Source organism: Odocoileus virginianus, chromosome 31 (assembly GCF_023699985.2).
Source record: "Odocoileus virginianus isolate 20LAN1187 ecotype Illinois chromosome 31, Ovbor_1.2, whole genome shotgun sequence".
NCBI classification, from domain to species: domain Eukaryota; kingdom Metazoa; phylum Chordata; class Mammalia; order Artiodactyla; family Cervidae; genus Odocoileus; species Odocoileus virginianus.
In genome coordinates, this window is record NC_069704.1 from 10451070 (window position 1) to 10475810 (window position 24741).

General features: G+C 39.7%; 1 protein-coding gene across 5 annotated transcripts in view; it reads right to left on the minus strand.

Annotated features, from left to right (window-relative positions):
- KIAA1958 (KIAA1958 ortholog) overlaps window positions 1-24741 on the minus strand; it is a 155883-nt gene that overhangs the window by 110314 nt on the left and 20828 nt on the right. The gene's annotated exons all lie outside the window — the stretch shown is intronic.

The window sequence follows — 24741 nt, forward strand, 5'->3', positions numbered from 1 at the left end:
AAGGTCTAATCATGAAGAATCTGTCCTAGAAGCTGTAAATACAGCCCCATCTTGGTAAGTGAGGTAAAGCAAGGCTGATACCAGATTTCAGAGAACAATGTGCAAGAACATGCTACCCTCCTGTCCACTGGAACTGCTCTGACCAAGGTCACCAGTGACCTTCATGTCAACAACCTCACTTGACACTCCTCAGTTCTCTTCATTTAGCTTCTCAGTGGCTCTCAGAGCTGTTCTTCACCTTACTAGAAACTCTAATATTCCTTGGATTCCATGATACTGTCTTGTTACTTTCTCAGTTTTCTTTGCTGTGATTCATCATCTTTTTTTTTTTTTACTTTTAAAATTATAATTTATCAGTGGTCCTAGCATTCTTCTCATATTACTCACTCACCACATGATGCTCTCATCCACCCCTATAAATCTGGTTATCAGGTACATACCCTAACAATAAACATCCAAATTAATACTTCAGTAAATGGCATCATCATCTCCTCACTAGATGAAGTCCAAACACTACAAGTTTCCTTTGACTCCAATACATTCTTCCCATCTCTATGCAGGAAAAAATGGGAACAGTGATAGACTTTATTTTCTTGAGTTCCAAAATCACTGTGGACAGTGACTGAAGTCATGAAATTAAAAGACGCTTTCTCCCTGAAAGAAAGCAATGACAAACCTAGACAGCACATTAAAAAGTAGAGATATCATTTTGCCAACAAAGGTCTGTCTAATCAAAGTTTTTCCATTAGTCATGTAGGGATATGAGAGTTGGACCACAAAGAAGGCTAAGTGCCAAATAATCGATGCTTTTGAACTGTGGTGTTGGAGAAGACTCTTGAGAGTTCCTGGGACTACGAGAAGATCAAACTAGTCAATCCTAAAGGAAATCAGTCCTAAATATTCATTGGAAGGACTGATGTTGAAGTTGAAACTCCAATACTTTGGTCACCTGTCAGAAAGAGCTGACTCACTGGAAAAGACCATGAAGCTGGGAAAGATTGAGGGCAGGAGGAGAAGAGAATGAGAGAGGATGAGATGGTTGGATGGTATCACCGACTCAATGGACATGAGTTTGAGCAAGCTCCAGGAGATAGTGAAGGACAGGGAAGCCTGGTGTGCTGTACAGTCCATGGGGTTGCAAAGAGTCTGACACAACTGAGCGACTGAACTGAACTGATTTCTATGCAGAGGAACCTCCACGCCTGGTTCAATTCTAAGACCTCACCTCTGGCCACTTGTTTCCAAAATTACTAGATTTTACAAAGCTTCTAGTTTATATTACTGCTACACTTCTAAAGCTTGTAATAAAAAATGAAACATTCAGACAAAGATGTATTTTCTTTATGCACAGTGGATAAATCTTAAACATTTAAAATGTGGTAGTAAGTTATTTAATAAATGTAGATATAATTACATAATATACAGCTATATATATAGCTATAGAATACATAAATTAGTTCTTATATCTTAAATGATTCTCATGAAGGCAGGACAGGTCTTTCTTATTATTGTGAAATATTTGCTCCTGGGAATGAGATTTTGAAACTACTATATATATCTTATTAACAGTCCCTCCACTCTGACTGCCATTTTTAAGAAAGAAGATGGTGAGTACTGAAAGGGTAATAATTGTTTCAGATGAGCTGGTGAATAAGTGACAGGAATGGAGAATGTGAGTAACCTATTTTTGTTCATAAAGCTAAATATTTTAGAAACTCTGAAAAAGGTTTAATAGGTATCAAGATGACTTGAATTTCAAGGCACCGGTAATAGGACTAAATGCTCCAATTTAAGACCACAGCATTCATCTGTGTAAATACTCAGAGAAAGAGACCATTTCCCTAAGAAATAAAAAGGAATTTAAAAATTCATAAGGTTTTGGTTGAGAATTATGGTCCCTTTGCAAAAGCACAAAAATTTCCTAGCTTTCGAATATATTTCTACAGTTTATATTCTGATTCACTGATCTATGTATCTATTTGACAATACTGAATCATTTAAAATCCCAGGAGCTGAAAATGTTCTTATATTTGGGAAGACAAATCCCTCTGTTTTTTTTTTTTCCATTTATTTTTATTAGTTGGAGGCTAATTACTTTACATCATTGCAGTGGTTTTTGTCATACACTGAAATGAATTAGCCATGGATTTACATGTATTTCCCATCCCGGTCCCCCCTCCCACCTCCCTCTCCACCCCATCCCTCTGGGTCTTCCCAGTGCACCAGGCCCGAGCACTTGTCTCATGCACCCAACCTGGGCTGGTGATCTGGTTCACCCTAGATAATATACATGTTTCGATGCTGTTCTCTTGAAACATCCCATCCTCACCTTCTCCCACAGAGTCCACAAGTCTGTTCTATACATCTGAGTCTCTTTTTCTGTTTTGCATATAGGGTTATCGTTACCATCTTTCTAAAGTCCATATATATGTGTTAGTATACTGTAATGGTCTTTATCTTTCTGGCTTACTTCGCTCTGTATAATGGGCTCCAGTTTCATCCATCTCATTAGAACTGATTCAAATGAATTCTTTTTAATGGCTGAGTAATATTCCATGGTGTATATGTACCACAGCTTCCTCATCCATTTGTCTGCTGATGGGCATCTAGGTTGCTTCCATGTCCTGGCTATTAGAACCAGTGCTGCGATGAACATTGGGGTGCATGTGGCTCTTTCAGATCTGGTTTCCTCGGTGTGTATGCCCAGAAGTGGGATTGCTGGGTCATATGGCAGTTCTATTTCCAGCTTTTTAAGAAATCTCCACACTGTTTTCCATAGTGGCTGTACTAATTTGCATTCCCACCAACAGTGTAAGAGAGTTCCCTTTTCTCCACACCCTCTCCAGCATTTATTGCTTGTAGACTTTTGGATAGCAGCCATCCTGACTGGCGTGTAATGGTACCTCATTGTGGTTTTGATTTGCATTTCTCTGATAATGAAAGAGAAATTAAGGAAACAATACCATTCACCATTGCAACAAAAAGAATAAAATACTTAGGAGTATATCTACCTAAAGAAACAAAAGACCTATACATAGAAAACTATAAAACACTGATGAAAGAAATCAAAGAGGACACAAACAGATGGAGAAATATACCATGTTCATGAATTGGAAGAATCAATATTGTCAAAATGGCTATACTACCCAAAGCAATCTATAGATTCAATGCAATCCCCATCAAACTACCAACGGTATTTTTCATAGAACTAGAACAAATAATTTCACAATTTGTATGGAAATACAAAAAACCTCGAATAGCCAAAGTAACCTTGAGAAAGAAGAATGGAACTGGAGGAATCAACCTGCCTGACTTCAGACTATACTACAAAGCCACAGTCATCAAGACAGTATGGTACTGGCACAAAGACAGAAATATAGATCAGTGGAACAGAATAGAAAGCCCAGAGATAAATCCACGAACCTATGGTCACCTTATCTTAGACAAAGGAGGCAAGGATATACAATGGAAAAAAGACAACCTCTTTAACAAGTGGTGCTGGGAAAACTGGTCAACCACCTGTAAAAGAATGAAACTAGAACACTTTCTAACACCATACACAAAAATAAACTCAAAATGGATTAAAGATCTAAATGTAAGATCAGAAACTATAAAACTCCTAGAGGAGAACATAGGCAAAACACTCTCCGACATAAATCACAGCAGGATCCTCTATGACCCACATCCCAGAATATTAGAAACAAAAGCAAAAATAAACAAATGGGACCTAATGAAACTTAAAAGCTTTTGCACAACAAAGGAAACTATAAGCAAGGTGAAAAGACAGCCCTCAGACTGGGAGAAAATAATAGCAAACGAAGCAACAGACAAAGGATTAATCTCAAAAATATACAAGCAACTCCTCCAGCTCAACTCCAGAAAAATAAATGACCCAATCAAAAAATGGGCCAAAGAACCAAACAGACATTTCTCCAAGGAAGACATACAGATGGCAAAAAAACACATGAAAAGATGCTCAACATCACTCATTATCAGAGAAATGCAAATCAAATCCCTCTTTGTTACCCTTACTTTTCAAAAGTATTTTCTGATTCGTAATTTTATGGCCAGGTTAACAAATTATCATGTTAAATGTTTGTTCCTAGTAAGCTTTTAAGCTATGTTAAAAATGTGTTCTAGGTTTCTTAATTAAAGGATGTTGGATTTTATCAAGTATTTACTTAACTATACATGCGATCTGTCTTCTTTTTTACATTGTAAGTTACATGTAGAGATTTCTCAGTCTTGACCAACCCTGCATTTCTGCCCCTACTCCTCAATTTCTGTCATTAGACCACCTCTCAGGTGATGGTCCTGGACCCTGTATCCACACCAGGCTCAGCGTGCTCCCCCACCCCGTGGCCCATCAGAAAGGGATGATGTGCTGCAGTGCTCCAGACAAACGGTGCTCAAGCTTGATGCCAACTTGAGCTCTTGCATCATTGAGTAAGAGAGAGCACCTCCCTTGCACTTTCACAGCCGCAGCCATTTCTCCATAAACCCCAGGTGCTAGAGAAGGAAGACTTTCCCTGTTTCAAAATTAGCACTCGCCAATTCACCCATGCTGATAATTTTTTGGTAATCATCTCCACATTATAACATATTAGAACATTAAGCAGCACTGTTTCATAAGGATGCAGGAGGTGATTTCTGATTTACAGACTTCTCAGGCTGAGGGTGACTGCTTCATGTGATGACTCTGGCTGACACAGAGTTGGTGCCCGTAGGCTGCAATCTGTTTCTATACTCACGTGTACGTTAGGTCTATAAACACCAAGTAATTTGAACACAGTGTGAGCAGACAAGGCATTAGAGATTGGGAAACTTGTGAAGGCTTAAAACCAAAAGCCTCTGTCATTCTGCCAAACTTTTTAAAGTATGACAACCTAAAGAAACACATTCTGTGGGATTTCTGTGAGGAGCAGTCGCTTACTTTGGGCCCTGAGTGAATCAATGAGCTAAGTTCTCTAACAAATTATTGAGCATTCATTCACTATTCTCAAGAAGTACAAGAGTGCTCATTACCCAGATAAATTAACCATGACCCTATAATCATGAGACTGAAGAGAAGCAAAAGTTGTCATAACACAAATACTCATCAATGAGCTGACCAGTCCTCGCTCCCTCTCTAAATACTAGAATCTACTTCTGGGAACCTCTTTATGTCACTCTCTCATTTTTGGACACAGCAAATACCTGACCACACGAGAGCCCAAAAAGTGAAAGTGCTAGTCACTCAGTCACGTCTAACTCTTTGCAACGCCATGGACTGCAGCCCCATGGACTGTAGCCTGCCATGGCTCCTCTGTCCATGGAATTCTCCAGGCAAGAATACTGGAATGGGTAGCCACTCCCTTCTCTAGGGGATCTTCCCGACCCAGGGATTGAACCCAGGTCTCCCGCATCGCAGGCAGATTCTTTACTATCTGAGCCACGAGGGAAGCCCACATAAAAGCAGGATGAATGTAAACTGAAATTACAAACTTTTCCAAAAATGCATGATTTGAGCAAGTTGCTGAAAAATGCTGGAGAACTGCTTTAATCATATGCAAAACCATTTTTACAAATTAATGTCTGGCAGACTTAGACCAGTTAGCAAATATGGAGAATTCTCAAAGACGATACAGTAGATATTTCAAAAAAACAGTGAATTAAATCTTCCGGTACTAAGAGAGGCCCTTAGAGAAACTGAAGAAACCAAGGACATTTCTACAAAAATATCCCTTTTCCTGACCTGGCTCAGTAAGATGAAACTGGTGAAGCACATTGTATTATGCTCTTATATAATTTTGTCAGAAAAGCATACCCCTCAAATGATCATTCCAGCTACTTGTTCATTTTAAGGATTAGCACAGAGCTTCAATTATATAAATTTTGTTACATAGAAGATTTAAAAAAAAACCCTATTATTAATTTAGGGTTTTTCCCCCCAAGTTGAAGTCTATATAATAAAGAAAAAAAATGTTAAAAAGGAAAGATTCTAATTAAATGCTGAAACATGAAAAGAAATTCTAAATACATGCTACAACATGGATGAACCTTAAAGATACTATGCTAAGTGAAATAAGTCAGTCACAAAAGGACCAATACTATATAATTCCACTTATATGAGTTATCTGAAACAATCAAATTCAAAGAGACAGTAAGTTGAATAGCTTTAACCTGGGGCTGAGGGAGACTCAAATGGGGAGTAATCATTTAATAGGTACATATAATTCAACTTAATTTAATTTCAATTTCAGATAAGAAAGTTCTGGAGATGAACAGTGGTGATTTGATTGCATAACAATATCTGATATGAATATACTCAATACCACTGAACTATATACTCAAAATGGTAAATTTTATCATAATTTTTAAAAAATCATACTAAATTAGGAATAAAACATAATTTCCTTAAACCTTAAAGAAAACAAACAAAAAAGTCCATGCAGTAAAAGGTTAATTCAGCAGGCTAGGGTTGTTCAAACCCTGTATATTCAATGAAAGGAGAATTAACCCATTACCAGCTTCTGGGCGATAACCCCTAAATTCCTGGAATAACCTGCCTGATAAAGAGTGTTTTGTATACCTGAGACTTTGGGCCACAATATACAGTCTGACCTATTCACGGTTTCTGCTGGACTTCACCCATCTGCCTTTTCTCTTAGCAAGCTTTAATCTATATTCTTTCACTGCAGTAAATGGTACAGTGAGTATAAGAGCTTTCTGAGTTCTGCGATTCCCAGAAAGTCATCAACCCTAGGAGTGGTCTTGAGGACCACTCAAGACAAAGCCCCCATCAAGTCCCCTCACTAGCTACTATAAAATTTTTGTCCCTAATCTAATTTAATAAAAAGGGTGAACATTAATGCCCTTTCAGTGCCAATTATCCTCAACTGACAAGGACCTCCCTCCCACAGCCTCATGAATAACCCTCCGTAGATGGGCAGCCAAGAAGAGTTCTGACGTGATAGAATGGCTGTTCTCAGTCACAGTGCTTTAACATGGCATCTACTGATTAACAGATTTGCTACTAGTTACAAAGTACCAGAGCTGTATAAACTGTTTACCTGTCAGTGAATTCACCCAATGTTCTTCAGGGTTTGCCTACAGTAAAATCACTCTCCATCAGTTTCCAAAAAGCCAAGGAGAAGACATTCCAATTTTCTCAACATGGCTTTCTGAGGCATGTGGATCGGGACCCTACTAGTGAGGCTTACTGCTCTAACCTAATTCATTCCCATTCAAAAGCTGAGCTCCAGCCATATTAATTCACTCTGTTTCTGGCTGTGGTATCTTAACTAACTTCAGATATTTACAAAAACTGCTCTTTTTTTTTTTTTTTTGGCCTCACTAAACATCGTGCTACTCAATCTCTGAAGCTTGACTTAGTGCGAGGCTTTTCAACCATCAGCACTACTGACATTTGGACAGGATGATTCTTTGTCGTGCTGACTGTTCTGGGCACAGGATCCTTGTGCACAGGATCTGTCTACAGCATCCTTGGCCTCTACCCACTACAAGTGGGTAGCACACTCCCTCCCACTCAAGTTACGACAAACCAATATATCTCCAGACACTGTCAAATGCTTTCTTCTATCCCGATTCCATAAGAATCAATGATTTAGAGGTACTTCTTCAACCCCATCTCCCCCGCCAACACCCTGCCCCAAGGCTCTGTAGGTGTCACTTCATTTGCTTCTCTGGGACTTGATGTTACCCTACTTAAATGTCCACCTCTGTTAGAGTGTTAATAGAAGTGGCTTTTCAAATCCACTCTGAGCATGATTTTATTCATTACACTCTCAGCTCTGAGCCCAGTGCCAGGCACATAATGTGGCCTTAACAAAAACTTAGACTAACTAAATGGATAGGGTTGGGATATGCAGAATGTCAGAATTTTAGGGAGGAAGCAAAGTCGAGTAAAGGCAAGAAGGTGGGAAGTTCAAGATGTACAGAAAAGAGCAAATATTTTCATTTGCTTGAGAATGGAGTAGACAAGGAACATAGCAGAAGGAGTTAAGAAAAACAGATTGAAATAACATGGAGAGTTACAAAGGCAAGCTAAAGAGCCTGAACCCTACTGGGAAGAAGAAATCAGGGGGCTGAATGCTATTTGCTACAGTCCCTTCCACATGAGAGTCCGCTGGACTGCAAGAAGATCAAACCTGTCAATCCAAAAGGAAATCAACTCTGAATATTCATTGGAATGACTGATGCTGAAGCTTCAATACTTTGGCCACCTGATACAAAGAGCTGACTCATTAGAAAAGACCCTGATGCTGGGAAAGATTGAGGGCAGGAGGAGAAGGGGGCAGCAGAGGATGAGATGGTTAGATAGCATAACCGACTCCATGGACATGAATTTGAGCCAACTCAGGGAGATAGTGAAGGACAGAGGAACCTGGTGGGCTAGTCCATGGGGTCGCAAAGAGTCAGCCATGGGTGAACTGAGCATGCATGCACATCTGATGCTGAGAGGGCTCTAAATTAATTTGCCAAAAAACTATTCACTAGGAGCCAGTTCATAAACAGATCAATTCACTAAGTGTACCAAATTTATACTTTCACTCTTTGAAGATTCCAGTGAAATTTCAGTATTTGCTTTAGTATTTAGTATTTGCTGCTTGCAGCATTTTAAGAACTATTTAATTTTTTTAAAAAAGCAAGAGCTATAGAGTGGTTTAGTTTTCTTATGAATATATTCTTAACAAATATATTCAATAAAAGTGAATATATTCTTTATAAGATTACATTCATGAATATACCCTCCTCATGAATATAGTCTTCTTTGCCCTACTGGGAAAACGTTTTAATGCAGGTTAAAAATTAATGAATACCAATATATTCATGAACATTTTCATAAGTTTATATTCATATTCATGAGCTATGTTCTTGACCATATTGGGGCATTTTTGAACCTGGTTTAAAATTTAATGAATATCAACACTATTCATTAAGATGATATTTGTATTTTTATCAGCATATATTCATATTCATGGCCTGTACTCTTGACCATAATGGGAAATTTTGAGCTCAGTTTAAAATGTAATGAATATCAATAGATTTGTTAAGAATATATTCATAAGACTATAATCATATTCATTGTATATATTCAAGAAGAGTATTATTTCTCAAGACAGCTAACCTATCCAATGTTTTAACCTATGACAAAATGAACATTCCTTTAAACAGTGCTAAGAATATATGTTTTTATTGGTGAATTGGCATGCTTCCCTCTAGAAGGGCTTTTATCTCCAAGCATACATTAGCCCTAGGATTTACCCATTGAAACCTATTTGGGCATGCACCAGTACTATCCCAGTATTTCTTAGATCTCTCTGCTTTTCTTCCTTTACTCTAACACTCTATATTGATTTGGCATAAATTCAGGACTAACAGTATTTTTTTTTTTTGCCTGAATGTAAGAATTTCTAGCAATCCTATCATCTGATTACTGCTCTCTGCCTTCATTAATCATTTCTGTTCTACTTTTTAGAATTGTTTTTCATCAGTTTTTTTTCCATTTAATTCTCTGATTTGACTATTCTGTTTTACTTAACTAAAAATTTTACTGTTAGAAGAAAACTTCATTAATCCAATAAATAGTATTTATCCCAAAATATAAAATCTTAAAACTAGAACAAGAGACTGCCATTGAAAATTAGAAATAAATAGTCTAATCATCATTATCATTCAAACTGCTCAAAATGTGCTAGCCTAGCTCTACAATACAAGGACACAGTAAGAAGATGCCTGTGAATGAGGAGGAGAGATCTCATGAGACTGTGAATCAGCCGGTGCCATGATTCTGGACTTCCCAGCCTCCAGGATTGGCACCCGAAAGTTAATGTCTTTTTATTATTAAAAATATTCTGGAGAGCAGCCAAGATGGAGGCGTAGAAGGATCCTAAGCTCACCTCTTCTCATGAGAACACCAAAATTGCAATCTGCAGCACAACCATCATTATTAGAAAAGACTGAAATCTATCAGAAAAAATCCTATACAACTCAAGACATAAAGACATCACTAGTAGGAGGGGTGGACTCATGATATAATCAAACTCCATGCCCCCTCAGTGGGCGACCCAGAAACTAGAGAATAATTACATTCCAGAGGTTTTCTTGCAGGACTGAGAGTTCTGAGCCCCCCAGTCAGGCCCCTGACTGTGTGGGATCCGGCACCAGAAAGAGAAGCCCCCAGAGCATTTGGCTCTGAAGGCCAGCAGGGGATGACTGCCAGGAGCGCCACCAGATTGGGAGCTTGAACACATTATCTTAATGGTCCATGGATGGACCTTGAAAATGTTATCTCAAGTGAAATAAGTCACTTATAGGACTAAAAGTGAAGCAAAAGTGTTAGTCACTCAGTCGTGTCCGACTCCTTGTGACCTCATGGACTGTAGCTCACCAGGTTCCTCTGACCACAAGGCTCTCTAGGCCAGAACACTGGAGTGAGTAGCCAGTCCCTTCTCCAGATCTTCCCGACCCAGGGACTGAACCCAGGTCTCCCATAATGCAGGCAGATTCTTTATTGTCTGAGCCACCAGGAAGCATACGTATCATATTTACATGAAATGGGTAGATAGGCAAACCTACAAAGACAGAATGTAGACTACTGTTTGCTTACAAACTGGGGTGAGTTTGAGGGGAAACTGAAAGTAAACACTAATACATACCAGCTTTCTTTTTAGGGTGATAAAAATGTTCTCATTGATTGAGAGTGATCAGATTGCAAAATTCTACAAATATATGAAAAACCATTGCATAATTTAGCTTAAACAGGCATATTTATAGTATGTGAAATATATCTGAAAGTTATTAAAAATAAATTAGTTACAGTGGTATCAACTGACTTCTTTAAAGGTGTTCCCCAAAGTATGCTTATATAAGGAAAGCAAGATGCAGAAAAATGTGCGTATGATTTCATCTCTGTAAAACAAGGCAAAATTGCATATATGAATATATGTGTATGTGTAGTTATAAGAACATGGAATAAATATGGAAGGCTACATGCTAGCATGTCAATATGACAATATTAGTTACCCAGATAGGGGTGCTAATGTGAGAAGAGGGTAACAGGAGGATAAGGGAGTAGTAGCCGTGCAACAGGTGGTCTGTTCAGACAAACTGTACTTAAAAAGAAAGCCATGATGTGTCATGTCTGCAACTTACTTTCAAATGGTTCAGTGAGAAAGTATGCATGGGCATATGCACACAATTTCACATACACATATATACATATGTGTATATACATATACACATAAAGATGAATAAAGTAAACATGACCACAAGTTAACAACAGTTTTTTATTATATGATATATAGTTATTTCACAACTTTGAAATAATTTTGGGAATAGCTAGGTTTTACTGCAATGATTTTGAAGGGCTACTCCAAGGGCCATTATTAAGAAAAGAAACACTGCAGTTTTGCAGTTTTTTCTCATTTTAGTGTACTGACCAATCCCATTATGAAGAATTCATGGGCATTCTACTAAAAGATACATTCTCCTATCAAGACACAGGACAGGCTGATACCACACACAGGGACACCAGCAGATGGGAGGAACTAATACCCCTCACATCACGAAATCAGAGCACTACTAGAATGCAGACTTCGGTTTTGATGGTGCAATCCTAAATTCAGAGCCAGGTTACCACATGGTAACCTGTGGGAATAACATCACTATTATATATATGAATCAGCATCTTCTATTAAAACAGCCCAGGAGGCAACCAAGAAAATAATCACTCCAGTCTTTCTTCTCTTGCATGTCAAAATATTTCCTAGTGGCAGACAAGGGTCTTATAGAAAAGAAGATATCTTCCTCTGGCTTAAGGCCAAAATAATGTTCCTTTGAATGTATCTCTAAACATAAAGTTGGAAAGAAAAGTATGGTCTATTTTTTTTTAAAGGCTTTACAAAAAGAAAAGATTGTAAACGCATCTGCCGTTGTGTTCAGTTCAGTCCAGTCGCTCAATCGTGTCCGACTCTTTGCGACCCCAAGAACCGGAGCACGCCAGGCCTCCCTGTCCATCACCAACTCCCAGAATCCACCCAAACACATGTCCATTGAGTCGGTGATGCCATCCAGCCATCTCATCCTCTGTCGTCCCCTTTTCTTCCTGCCCTCAATCTTTCCCAGCATCAGGCTCTTTTCAAATGAGTCAGTTCTTTGCATCAGGTGGCCAAAATATTGGAGTTTCAGCTTTAGCATCAGTCCTTCCAATGAACACCTAGGACTGATCTCCTTTAGGATGAACTGGTTGGATCTCCTTGCAGTCCAAGGGACTCTCAAGAGTCTTCTCCAAACATCACAGTTCAAAAGCATCAATTCTTCGGCACTCAGCTTTCGTTATAGTCCAACACTCACATCTATACATGATCAGTAGAAAAACCAAAGCCTTGACTACATGGACCTCTGTTGATAAAGTGATGTTTCTGCTTTTTAATATGCTGTCTAGGTTGGTCATAACTTTCCTTCCAAGGAGTAAGCGTCTTTTAATTTCATGGCTGCAATCACCATCCACAGTGATTTTGGAGCCCAGAAAAATAAAGTCAGCCACTGTTTCCACTGTCTCCCCATCTATTTGCCATGAAGTGATGGGACCAGATGTCATGATCTTAGTTTTCTGAATGTTGAGCTTTAAGCCAACTTTTTCACTTTCCTTTTTCACTCTCCTCTTTCCCTTTCATCAAGAGGCCCTTTAGTTCTTCACTTTCTGCTATAAGGGTGATGTCATCTGCATATCTGAGGTTATTGATATTTCTCCTGGTAATCTTGATGCCAGCTTGTGCTTCCTCCAGCCCAGCGTTTCTCATGATGTACTCTGCATATAAGTTAAATAAGCAGGGTGACAATATACAGCCTTGATGTACTCCTTTTCCTAACTGGAACCCGTCTGTTGCTCCATGTCCAGTTCTAAATGTTGCTTCCTGACCTGCATACAGGTTTCTCAAGAGGCAGGTCAGGTGGTCTGGTATTCCCATCTCTTTCAGAATTTTCCACAGTTTATTGTGATCCACACAGTCAAAGGCTCTAGCTTAGTCAATAAAGCAATAGTAGATGTTTTTCTGGAACTCTCTTGCTGTTTCGATGACCCAGCAGATGTTGGCAATTTAATCCCTGGTTCCTCCACCTTTTCTAAAACCAGCTTGAACATCTGGAAGTTCACGGTTCACATATTGCTGAAGCCTGGCTGGGAGAAATTTGAGCATTACTTTACTAGCGTGTGAGATGAGTGCAATTGTGTGGTAGTTTGAGCATTCTTTGGCATTACCTTTCTTAGGGACTGGAATGAAAACTGACCTTTTCCAGTCCTGTGGCAACTGCTGAGTTTTCCAAATTTGCTGACATATTGAATGCAGCACTTTCACAGCATCATCTTTCAGGATTTGAAATAGGTCAACTTTGTGTTACTCTTGCAAATTTTTTGAAGGCTGGAACATGTTTGTAAACTATAATCACCTACCTATGACCTATCCTGAGGACACCCAGGAACAATCTGCAAAAGCTACTCTGCAATTTCCAAGGCTCAGTTCACCTCCCCTTCACCACCAGAAGCTAAAAAAAAAAATTCAAAGCAGATAGCACTGGTATTTTTAATCCAGAAGAGGCTCCCCAAGGTATCTATTGAGGCCATCAGTCTCCTATGAGAGGAATGTAAGGCTGTCCCTCAAAATGTGGTCCCTCTTGTTAGCAGTTGTGGCAGCAGCGGCAAAGCAGCTAAGGCTTCTGTGGCCTTTGGGGCCCTGTGTCCCCACCGCTGCCCCAGTGGAGCGATGACATTACCAAAGTCATGGTTTCAATACATCAACACCAAATGTTAACCTCTGATCCATTTGTGTGCATAATTGAAGGAAAATCTATTAAAGATTTTAAATGAAACAGGATATAGTCTAAATTTGTAAACTGTATTATTATTATAAAAATAAGAACTGGCTCACCAGATCATTAGTGGAGAAACCAACCAAATTACAGAATATTTTTTAAAGGCCATTTAACTTTCAATATTCAGAACGGAGCAAACAAATTCTCAACTAATAGAAATCGTTTTCCCAAAATTCAAAAAATGCCCTCATTTCCTCATTAAACAAGTAACACATGCCAATTTTTTTTAATTGGAAAATAACAGGAAAGCTGTGTCATGCTACAGAATAAGTGACAGAATAGACATTCACTATTAACAATTTCAGTTTTTACCTTCTAGTCTTTTATTTGTACTTAGGGTCAGTCAGATTTCCTTTTAAACAAAAGTTGTAATCAAATTAAATATTACTGTTTACATGCCGTTATCTTAAGCATTTCCCATGGTGTTGTATAATCACATGTCATTCATTATTCCATCAGTTGTAACTCAAGAATAAGCTGAATATATAATACATAATGGAATTACTGACAGTTTCATAACAGTCTCTGAAATATTTAGTTAGAGATAAACATATGAAGAATTCCAGGCTTCTAAAAGCTAAACTTAATTTCTGGCAAGCACGACTGGTAATTATAACCAAAAGCCAAATATTATGGAGTCCTTTTTTAGACTAAGCAATCTTACCACTCAGCATACATAATCACTGAAACACTTCCAGCATAATGATATCTGCTCAGCTACTGGCAACCATAAATTTCTCTAAAAGCCAGAGAAATGTAAAAATTCTGTAATATGAGTTGCAAAGCAAAAATTACATCTGAACAAACTCAAAGTATAAAACTGATCACAAACATAATATATTCTGAGAAAACTCATATTCATATATATATATTTATCTATGAGAAGTAGCTAGGCTTCCCTGGTGGCTCAAGTGGTAAAGAATCTGCCTGCAATGAGGGAGACCTGGGTTCAGTCTCTGGGTTGGGAAGATCCCCTGGAGAAGGGGCATGGTAACCCACTTCAGTATTCTTGCCTGGAGAATCCTCATGGCCAGAGGAACCTGGCAGGCTACAGTACGTGGAGCTGCAAAGAATCGCACACGACTGAAGCAACTAAGCACATGAGAAACAGCTACATAAATACATCACAGAAATAAAACCAATCAATATTGAAAGATGTTTTATCTACCTAATAATAGTCTTAAATTCATGAGCTGCTCAGTAGTGTCCAACTCTTTGCAACCCCATGGACTGTAGCCCACCAGGTTCCTCTAGCTGTGGATTATCTTGGCAAGAATACTAGAGTGGGTTGCCATTTTCGTCTCCAGGGGATCTTTCCAACTCAGGGATCAAACCTGGGTCTCCGGCATTGCAGGCAGATCCTTTACTATCTGAGTCATCAGGGAAGCCCTATAAGCACATCAAATTATTTTCAAACTCTATATGAAATCACTGAAGGGAAACTAAATTTTCAATAAAAAGGATACTCGAACACCCTTATATTACCAGAAAATAAGAAAATGCTCAAAGCACAAACCTATAGGAATATGCCAAAGGAACACAGAGCCAATTCAAAGAGCTCCAAATGGCCCAAAGTAGAACAATTTGAGCAATAAAATAAAGCAGAATTGGATTATAAACCAAAGTCATAAAATAGATATCCATCCGTCCACAGTGATATAAATAAATGATTGCCAATAAATGGGAGAGTAGAGACAAGTCTACTGTATAGAATTCAGAAAAACTTATGTAAATGCAGCTTATTCAAGAAGGTGGACCATCATTCCCCACCCCTTAAATGTGGGATCCACATAGTGACTTCCTTCCAAAAAGAACAGAATGGTGGCCAGGGAAGAGGCGAGTACTTTAGTCTGTAAAAACCTGATAAACACTACCTCAGCCAAGTGATATCTGAGTCAAGGCCTCAACAGTGATAATGCATGTTGATAGCATGTACCATTAATATGATGTGATGAAAATGGCACTTTACCACTGTAGTCTTCTCCCCCAAGAACCCATGCTGCTGCTGCTGCTGCTAAGTCGCTTCAGTCGTGTCCGACTCTGTGCGACCCCATAGACAGCAGCCCACCAGGCTCTCCCATCCCTGGGATTCTCCAGGCAAGAATACTGGAGTGGGTTGTCATTTCCTTCTCCAATGCATGAAAGTGAAAAGTGAAAGTGAAATCACTCAGTCGTGTCTGACTCTTTGAGACCCCATGGACTGCAACCTACCAGACTCCTCTGTCCATGGGATTCTCCAGGCAAGAGTACTGGGGTGGGTTGCCATTGCCTTCTCCACCCAAGAACCCATAATTCCCATCTAATCATGAAAAAAAATATCAAACAAACCCAAACTGAGGGGCATTCTCAACTCTACAGAATGCACCATCACTCCTAAAAACTGTCAAGGTCATCAAAAACAAAGACTTTGAAAAACTGCCACAGCTCAGAGAAGCCAAAAGGGGTATGATGCCAAATGTAATGAGGTCATGAATAGGATTGTGGACAGAAAAAGGAGATTAGGAAAAAACTAAGGATTCGGAATAAACAATGAACTTTAGTTCATGGTAATGTATCAGTATTGGTTAATTAACTGTAACAAACGTATGCTGCTAATGTATGATGTTAATAATAGGGGAAACTGGATATGGGGTATATGAGAACTCCCTGTACTATCTTCAGTGCTTTTCTGTGAATAAAAAACTATTCAGAATTAAAAGGGCATGTATATATACAGATACATGTGCATACATACATGTACATATATATACACACACACAAATACACAGATGACCCTTGAACAACATGGGAGGTAATCCAGATATAATTTATAGCCAGTCCCCTCCGTATCTGTCCTTCCTCCATGTCCACAAATCCAACCAACTGCAGGCCATGTAGTAGTATAGTGTTTACTACTGAAAAATATCTGAGTATAAGTGGACCCGTGTGGTTCAAACACATGTTGTAGAAGGGGCAACTCTGTGTGTGTGTGTGTGTGTGTGTGTGTGTGTGTGTAGAGAGAGACAGAGACAGAGAGATCAAAATGGATATACAGGGATAGATAGATTATACACACATCTAAGTTCCAAGATAGCAGGGACTTTGTTTTTTTTACTACTCATATTGCACTGTTCTCCAGGGACTCTAATAAACATTTTTGGAATGAATAAATGAACATTTACATTATGTGACACTGGTTTTATTTCTATAATTTCATCCACAAAAAGAATACAATATAAGCTATCACCTAACACCAGCCAAGAAATTATAAAACATTAACAGATACGCAACAAACATTTCATCTTTACTATAATCTAAACTCTGTGATGGATGTTGGGGATTCAAAATCACAATATACAAAATTCACAGTCTAATACTGAAAAAGAAAGTTAAGTACCTGGCCAATGCATAGATGACAAAGATAGAAAATGATTAAGTATCAGGGTCTTGCTTTGAGTACCATGGGAGCACATACCAAGTGCATCTAACTCTGCATGAAATGGTAGGTGGAGAAGGATTCATAAACAAAGAAAGTCAAGTAGGTCCAAACAAGTTCTGTCTACAGGGTACAAAGCATAGTGATGGCTGGTGCTTGAAAGGCAAAGAGGACCAGACAGTCAAGGGGTCTAGGGAATCAGCAGAGGGTTTTAAGGAAAATAATGGCATAGAAAGATGGATGGGACAGGGTTCAGGCAGAGTGCTATCAGTTGTGAAGTTGTGGGAGCAGATCAGACAAAGACGGTGAATTGAAACAGAGGGGAGAGGACAGAGTTAAGAACTATTCAGACTGTAAAATAGGCAGGTTTGACAATTATTGAATATGGATGGTGATGCCTCTTAACTTATTTCTCCATTTTACCGCTTGCCATCTTCAATCCATTCCCCCCACAGCAAATATAGTTATCTTTTTAAAGCAGGGCTTTCCTGGTGGTCCAGGGGTTGTGAGTATGCCTTGCAATGCAGCGGACACCGATTCCATCCCTGGCCCGGGACAATCCTGCATGCCATGGAGCAATCAAGCCCATGTGCCACAACTACTGAACCCACACACCCCACAGCCCGTGCTCTGCAACAAGAGAAGCCACCACAATGGGAACCTGGGCACTGAGATGAAGAGCAGCCCCTGCTCTCCGCAACTAGAGAAACTCCATGCACAGCAACAAAGACCCAGTGCAGCCAAAAGTAGCTAATACATAAATAAAATTATGTTTGGAAAAAACATCACCTGCAAATCTTGTGAATTTTATTAAAAAAAAAAAACAAACATAAAGCAGATCATCTCACCCCTGCAATTAAAACCTGCCAATACCTTCACATTAGATATTCCAAAACTAAATTTCTCAGTGTGGTCTCCAAAAGGTAACATAATCAAATTCTTGCTTTCTTTTCTGACTTCATCATGTGCTACCCTACTCCAGCTACAGTGCTTTTCTCTCATTTCCTTAAATACATCAAGCTCCTTCCATTTTAGAGCCATTACTTCTGCCTGAAATATTCTTTGTCTATTTGTTCCATGGATCTCCACTTAAATTTTACCTCTGAAAAGGTACAAACCAAAAAGAAGGTCTCTTTCTTATCAATTACTCTCCATCACAGTATTCTGTTTCCTTTTTTGCACTTAAAATAATTTGCAAGTACAGCTGATTCTTGTTATCTGCAGTGGTTATGTTCTGTAAAGTCACTGCACTGAATTAGTGAATACTGAACTCCCAAAGGAAATACAGGGTTAGGTTCCTGTGAACCTGTCGTCAAAAACTTTTCACCAACTGAACATCACATGATTTTATCTGTGTTTCTGTTTAATATACCTATTCAATACACGTACAGTACTGATTCATGAACAGTGAATTCATGGCCAACAATGCTGTAACTCATGCCTGAACAAAGCTTTGTTGCTGTTCACACTAAGCTATGTCCAACTCTTTGAGACCCCATGGACTGCAGCATACCAGGCTTCCCTGTCCTTCTCTATCTCCCTCAGTTTCTTCAAACTCATGTCCATTGAGTCGGTGATGCCATCCAACCATCTCATCCTCTGTCGTCCCCTTCTCCTCCTACCTTCCATTTTTCCCAGCATCAGGGTCTTTTCCAATGAGTCAGTTCTTCCCATCAGGTGGCCAAAGTACTGGAGTTTCAGCTTTAGCATCAGTCCTTCCAATGAATATTCAGGGTTGATTTCCTTTAGGTTTGACTGGTTTGATCTCCTTGCAGTCCAAGGGACTCTCAAGAGTCTTCTCCAGCACCACAGTTAAAAAGCATCATTCTTCGGTGCTCAGCCTTCTTTAGGGTCCAACTCTCACATGTGTACATGACTAATGGAAAAACCATAGCCTTGACTAGATGGACCTTTGTCGGCAAAGTGATGTCTCTGCTTTTTAATATGCTGTCTAGGTTTATCTAACAAGTATATTCTCTGTTAGAGACATCACAGCTTCTTGTGCGTAGCAACACTACATAGCACTCTGGTATGCTTTGGGGCCATAAACAGTGGAGAGACCAACAAAAGCACAAATATGCAAAAAGCACATGGCACCAAATAGACCATGAAAAAGAGATTTGTTTATAGTATGATAATTGAAACGAAAAGGTCAAACGTTGCCCTGTTCAGCTTCAGCTGGGAATGTGTGCATCCATTCTAATTTTTCGCTGCTCTGTGCATGTCTGTGAATGACTACAGAAGTGCAGCAAGTACTGATTTCAGTTACAAACTAATGTTAGCAAGTACGTAGCTTCACACATTATGTCAGAGGCCAGGAGTGTTTGTCCTCTTAGCATCTGGTACTCAGTAGACATTCAATAAATATTCAAGAATAAATAAATGCATGAATGTCTAACAGGTATGTTGATATATAAACCTGAAGGTCAATCAGAGAAGAAGCTTAAGATAAAATAGAGGCATGTGAAATAATCACAGATGTGGTAAATGCTGGAAAAGAATTTAAACAAGGTGCTATATGATATGGGCTTCCCTGGTAGCTCAGGTGGTAAAGAATCTGCCTGCAATGCAGGAGACCCCAATACAATTCCTGAGTCGGGAAGATCCACTGGAGAAGGGATAGGCTTCCCACTCCAGTATTCTTGGTCTTCCTTGGTGGCTCAGATGGTAAAGAATCCGCTTGCAAGGCGAGAGACCTGGGTTCAATCCCTAACTGGGAAGATCCCCTGGAGGAGGGGATGGCAACGCACTCCAGTATTCTCGCCTGGAAAATCCCATGGAGAGAGGAGCCTGGTGGGCTACAGTCCATGTGGTTGCAAAGAGTCGGACACGACTGAGCAACTAAGCACAGCTATATGACAGAGAATTATTGAGGAGACTTAATTAGGATGGTTCGGGAAGGTAATTCTGAAAACCTGACTCAAGCTGAGTGAGGGGAAAATTCCAGGCAAAGAACACTGGGTGTAAAGAAAACTTAACAGGAAAGTGTCTTAACGCCGAGAAAACACTTCCTATTAAAAGCTGAGATGAGAAGGTGGATACACGAACTTGTCAGTGTCTGAAAGGCTTCATCGCAAACACCTCCCAAGCTCTCAGAACCAGTAACTTCAGTCAGTTTAGCACTTCCCAGAAACGGACAAAGGGAGTTACTTTCACTGAACTCTGCAGAACAACTTAAATGAAATGGACTTCAAGCCTCCTGACAGTCAAAGATGAGGATGGCACGGGGAATTAATTCACAGGGATAAGCCAAGTAAAAAACGTAAAGGGAGCTTTCCAACTTCCCCCACTCCCTAGACCCTTAATAACAGGGCCTGAATCCCTTTGTTTTATTCCTTCCCTTTGTGCTCACTCAGATTCAGTAAGTTAAGGGTATGTTTGTTCCTATTTTGACTATGCAATAAGTCTGCAAAACAGAAACAATAATCAAGGGCACAATGTGGGTTCTCTCACCCAGAGGAAGCACAATTGTGGGACCCTATGAGGACTAGAAAATTACATACAAGAGAGATACATTAATAAATTTCCCTTCGTGTAACAAGTACTGGGCAAAATTACTTTTATATATGAATAATTGCAGCAATAAACACTGATAAAGCAGGAGTAATGGCATCATTAGGAACAGCCAAATAATTCAGGCAACAAACAGACCACCAGTGGTCCCCAGAATCAGCTTACTTCACCTTACTGAGAACAAACCATTATGAATAGATGGAAACCACAGGAAATGCTCATTTTCTCAAGATTTGTATGTTTATAGAGAGGTCAACTGCTGTGGATTCCAGGAGAGAATGTACTTCTAGGGTTTATGGTCCTGAGAGGATGGGCAATGGGTGAGTAATGGGAAATCAGAATAAAGGAGAAAAGGAAATGTCACAGTCAACACAGCCAGCACAGTGAAATGTTCTCTTGCTTATTCAGTATATAGAACACCTGTCCAAATACCTTTAGTGATGGAATTATCTCTTAACACGAGTTAAGAGTCAAAATGTGTTAAATCTGCCTCACATACATTGTGTTGCAACCCTCTGTGGAGGGAAGCTGGGGAAATAGCAACACATGGCAAGTCTCTTCAACAAGACTGAGGTCCACAGTTGGTAAATCAACTGGTACAGGCTACAATTAAGGATTTATCATAAAAACAATGCTATCATAATTAGGTTCTCAGGTCACCCCAAAAAATTCATTTAGCCCACTGCGCTGACCAGAAATACAGAACTAATACTTCTACTTGAAACAGCCCATTGAAAATTTTATCATTATTTCTACGAGAAAATGCAGTCCTAATTTCCCATAGAGAAAGCAGTGAGTCCCTCGGAGGCACCGCAGCCCCACCCAGCAGGGCCCCGAAGGCTTCAGTGCAGCACCTCAGGGCACCAGGGCACTAGTGCTCTTCTGCAGTGGCTATTTAAAGTAAAACTTAATAAAACATAATTAAGATTATGGTTCCTTACTAGCCACATGCAAAACGCTCAACAGCCACATGAGACTAATGGTGATCATATCTCTCTAGAAAGAGAACATTTCTAGAACATTTCCATCATCGCAGCAAGTTCTAGACAACACCACTCAACATCTTTATGAAGGAAAGCACCTCAGAGCACCATAAAAGCGCTCTCTGGGAACAGATAGTAGTGATGACAGCACAACTGTGTGAATGTACTTCATGCCACTGAACCGCACACTTAGAAAGGGTTAAGATAGTAAATTTCATGTTACCCACCCCCAAAAGGCAGATTTCTCAGGTACATTCTCCCCTCATATTCCAAGCTGTGGCACAGAAGTGTGGCTAGTTACTAAAACGAATCCCCGTCAACTGTGGGGCTCACCAAAGCCAAGAATCTGTAAGTGGTTCTAAACATGAAAAAAGGCTAATGCCTGCAGTCCATGTGCAGGACCACTCCCCATGCTCTGGTTTTGAGATTTCACATATCCTTAGTAGGATCCATCCACATTCTATTTCAACAGCATTGTTATTAGATTGTTCTCAAATCCACCCGCCCCAACACACACACACAATTTCCCCCTTCAGAGATGTTAATCCCTTGGCACTAACATCGGTGCCACCATTACATCTTGTCGGCTTTGCATACATGGGAATACAGATGGGAAATGATGGATCAATACTGAAAAAAGGTTGGGGGGTGGGAGGGAGGCGATACACGTATACTCATAGCTGACTCACAACGCTGTACAGCAGAAACCAACACAACTTTTAAAGCAATTATCTTCCAATTAAAAAGAAATTTAAATTTTTAATTAAAAATACGGGAAAAAAACAGCTGAAATCAACAAGAGAAATAAGATGGGGTGGAGAGAAACACCAAAACCCCACAAATTCCATTCTTTAGAAGTTCAAATCAGTTTGCTGGACAGAACAAGGGCAGCAAAAGTCTTGTGTGTGGGGGGCGGGGGGTGGGGTTTGACGAAGGCCCCAAGGTAAGAATAGCTCAAAAATCTCAGCAATGTGATCTACAATCGTGTTTATTATTCAACTATAAACCTCGGTGCTCCCTTGGTTATGAAATCTTACTCAAAAATCCGGCTTTAACCTATGGTGGGGGGGGGGGTTGCCCATTTGGAACATATTTGATACACGCAGTGACTTCTAAGAACACAACTCTCCGCATAAGCAATGGCTACCCACCCACAGGTCCAAGAATAAGAGTGGAGCCATCTGAATCAGAGCCAACTTTGTCACGTATTTCCATCTTGGGTTTTGATTTAGCATGTTCTTTTATAGAGAGAGAAATGCTAATAACAACTTTATCAACCATGCTTAGGTCTTATACACTGAATGTTCTGTGGTTCTGATAAAATACCCACACGTAACCCTTTCCAGTCTGACTGAACAACCTGCCTTTGACAGAAGCCAACTCCCCTGAAACGGCATCAAACGTGCGATGTGGGTCTGACTGTGACAATATAGCAACGCTCTCAGATGGACTGCTGGAGGGATACTGGACCTACAGCCCTTATCCCAACCGCAAACCTTAAACATAAGAGCTACTTGCAAATTCCCATTCATGACAAAGTTCTTGAGAAGTCTGTCTGTTAAGACAGAGTAGGACAAACTTAAAGCCTTTTTTTTTTTTTTTTAAGAATTCAAGAAAAGAGTTTAAGATACACATTACCCCACAGGTCTTATCTCATCTGCTGTACACAGTGGATACACCACGCACAAGTTTTGGCACCAGACAGATATGTTTCAAATCCTGGCTCCAGCAATTACTAGCTGTATAACTTTCAACAATTCACTTAATCTCTGAGACTCAATTTTCACATTTTAAAGATGAAAATAATAGTACCTTGGTTTTACGGCTGTAGTAAGATAACATATGTAAAAGACTGACATCATGTCCAGCAAAAAAAAAAGGCTTTTAGAAACTTCTCTGCATGACTGCCACTGCCCACTCCAGTCAATCACCTCTCCAGTTTTGCTATATATTCAGCACTCAAGTCACACAGTCCATCCTCAATAAGTGGTCACTATTATTTTTACAGTACTATGCATCTCATCCAAACTAGCCCTATCCCCTGACCTCACCTCTGCTAGTTTGCAGATTCACTGACCCCATCTGCTCACTAATTATGGCACCTCAGAGCACATTCTTCAGCCAGCAAAGCCCCTTCCTCTCTCCACACAGCACCCTGACACCCCCCCAATAGCTGACTCGGCAGTGCCTGCTAATACTGGGTCAGTTTCATAGAGGTCTAGACTGACAATCTATACTAAAATGACATTAGAGCATGTGTTCATACACACACCTTCCAAGATGATTTTGCACAAAGGTTCACTGTTAATCATTTTCAGAAAAACATTTCACTAAGAAATTCTAAACTACCTTCCCTAGGACTTCCGAAAGTATAAAACAGGATAAGGAAATTCCAGGCCCGAGACCAGACTTACAAATGGCTTAAATTTCGTGTAATCCAGGACAAAGCTTCTAAAGCCACATGGTTTCTGCTTTAAAATCAACATATCTAATAATGCATGTATCTGAAAAATCTCACCATCTTTCCAAAACCGTCCTCTACTCTTAGCATTTGATTCTGACGTCACTTCTCAAATTAGGAGTCATGAGCACCAAAAAGAAATCAGCTTCTGATGAGTGGCTGTAATGATGGGTGGCTAAGATGGCAGAAAAGATACTGGCCAGTTGTCATCACACAGCCCTGTATCTTGCTAATTCGGGTCACCCACACTTGTCACCTTGAGTACTCCCATCATCTACCTGACTCTAAAAGAAGTCTGGGCCATGTTAATTCAAATTTTCATTCTACCTATTGTGACCAAAACACATGCTGAATACTAGGTCCACATAATGAGACTGAGTCCCTGTACCAGTGCCATGGGCAGCTATACCAAAGACCCACTAGAGGCTAAGCCAAGTCCTCCTGAATTAGTATATTCATCTTGCCCACATGTAGACTCAGGGCTGCGTAAAGAG